The sequence below is a fragment of the Schistocerca piceifrons genome, unplaced genomic scaffold (assembly GCF_021461385.2).
Source record: "Schistocerca piceifrons isolate TAMUIC-IGC-003096 unplaced genomic scaffold, iqSchPice1.1 HiC_scaffold_1176, whole genome shotgun sequence".
Classification (NCBI taxonomy): Eukaryota; Metazoa; Arthropoda; class Insecta; order Orthoptera; family Acrididae; genus Schistocerca; species Schistocerca piceifrons.
Window position 1 is genome coordinate 17,501 of NW_025726990.1, and position 2,500 is coordinate 20,000.

Sequence of the window (2,500 nt, forward strand, 5' to 3'; positions counted from 1 at the left end):
ACGCTTTCGGTGCGACCACCCGTGCTCCCAACTGAGCTTGCCGCTGCCGACAGAGGCCCGGGAGCGTGCTGTCGTGGCATTGCCGGCGGGAGACAACACGCGCCACCTACGGTGACCGGCAGCTCCAACGCCAGCGCCACAGAAGGACAAAAGCCCCACTTGGGTGCCGAAGCGAACTCTCCCAGCACAGCGCACGCGCCAACACATCCGCACAGCTGCGATACAAACCACCAGCGAGAACCGCTGGGGCGACCGAGCAGCAGACGGCGTCGCGGCGCCGAGCGCCGGGCGGCAGCGCATCCTCAACGCACACAGTCCTCAATCGGACCAGCACACTGAAGATGTCCACCGCGCTTCGCACCGGGCCCGCGAGGACCTACTTTGGCCGCACGGCGCCAAGCGCAGGGTGCGCCGGCGCGCAGCTGCGACGCCTGCCGCGTCCGTCGGCCGGCGCGCCTGCCACTGGCCGCCCCCACCAGCCGGCTGTAGCGCGTGCGCCCACGCACCGCGCGGCCAGCACGCCGGGAGGCGCCCCCTCACCGGCCGGGGACGGTCCCACCCAGCCACCGCCGCGTATCGCTTCACACCCAGATGCCGTTCAGTTTCGTCGGCATGGTGGGTATCGCTGGAACAACCGGTTAGTACCTCAACCTATCGTCGCCATCACCGATTCACCCCTAGCGAGAACAACCGCACCACAACAGGTTACCATTTGTTCATTTGCGTAACTTCACCAGAAAACGCAGGCGTCCATCGCCATTTGCAACTTCCACGATTATTGCATGCCTGTGTCAGGTGTCACGCCACACTACGTCTGCCCACATACACGCAACAAAATGTGCACGCCTAGACAATACGTGGAAGGTGGCCCCCGTACGTATGCGATGTCCATTGCTCGAACGACTGTCAACCGGCCTCTGTAGCATGTCGCAGATATGGAACGCGGTGCACCATGCCATCACGGTGTGTGAGGAGAGACGACTAGGTCCGAATACATCAACAGACAGCTCATGCTGATCGCCATCCACGGCGTCCGTTCCTCCCACACGTCTCTATGGCGTACCACACTGCAATCCAGCTCTCATAGGGAGACGACACGTAGCTGCGTGCACAATATTTGCACTGTATGGTCCGCCGTTTTTGGGCGCAGTCGTTGTACGGTCACACATGTGCCACGATGTATCATTCAGTACATAAGGACGAATGTGCAGTACAGATTGTGGTTTACGCGTACGACATTAGCGGACAGTTGACACAGGCCGCACCACAACGTAGCCTGAGTACGTCGCATGCGGAGGGCATTGAACATGCAAAGTTCTCACCAACCAGCTTGCGAAGGCAGGGGGCAAGGTGGGGACGTGGGGAGGGGCGGCATGTACGTCCTGCTGCCATCCACATTACAGTGTACAGCAGGAGCATGTGGAAAGTGAGCAAGACTTGCAAGGTGTTTAACATGAAGCGATACACAGGGGAGCGGGGAGTGCGAGTAGCGAACTATATTGCGAGGGTTGCGGGTGGGCAACACTACACTAATTGAACGAGTCGTATAACAATTACAGAGCAGGTTTAGGCGACAACGTGGGTTACGTTAGGCGACAACGTGGGTTAGGTTAAGGCACGACGTGGGTTAGGTTAAGGCACGACATGGGTTAGGTTAAGGCACGACATGGGTTAGGTTAAGGCACAACATGGGTTAGGTTAAGGCACAACATGGGTTAGGTTAAGGCACAACATGGGTTAGGTTAAGGCACAACATGGGTTAGGTTAAGGCACAACATGGGTTAGGTTAAGGCACAACATGGGTTAGGTTAAGGCACAACATGGGTTAGGTTAAGGCACAACATGGGTTAGGTTAAGGCACAACATGGGTTAGGTTAAGGCACAACATGGGTTAGGTTAAGGCACAACATGGGTTAGGTTAAGGCACAACATGGGTTAGGTTAAGGCACAACATAGGTTAGGTTAAGGCACAACATAGGTTAGGTTAAGGCACAACATGGGTTAGGTTAAGGCACAACATGGGTTAGGTTAAGGCACAACATGGGTTAGGTTAAGGCACAACATGGGTTAGGTTAAGGCACAACATGGGTTAGGTTAAGGCACAACATGGGTTAGGTTAAGGCACAACATGGGTTAGGTTAAGGCACAACATGGGTTAGGTTAAGGCACAACATGGGTTAGGTTAAGGCACAACATGGGTTAGGTTAAGGCACAACATGGGTTAGGTTAAGGCACAACATGGGTTAGGTTAAGGCACAACATGGGTTAGGTTAAGGCACAACATGGGTTAGGTTAAGGCACAACATGGGTTAGGTTAAGGCACAACATGGGTTAGGTTAAGGCACAACATGGGTTAGGTTAAGGCACAACATGGGTTAGGTTAAGGCACAACATGGGTTAGGTTAAGGCACAACATGGGTTAGGTTAAGGCACAACATGGGTTAGGTTAAGGCACAACATGGGTTAGGTTAAGGCACAACATGGGTTAGGTTAAGGCACA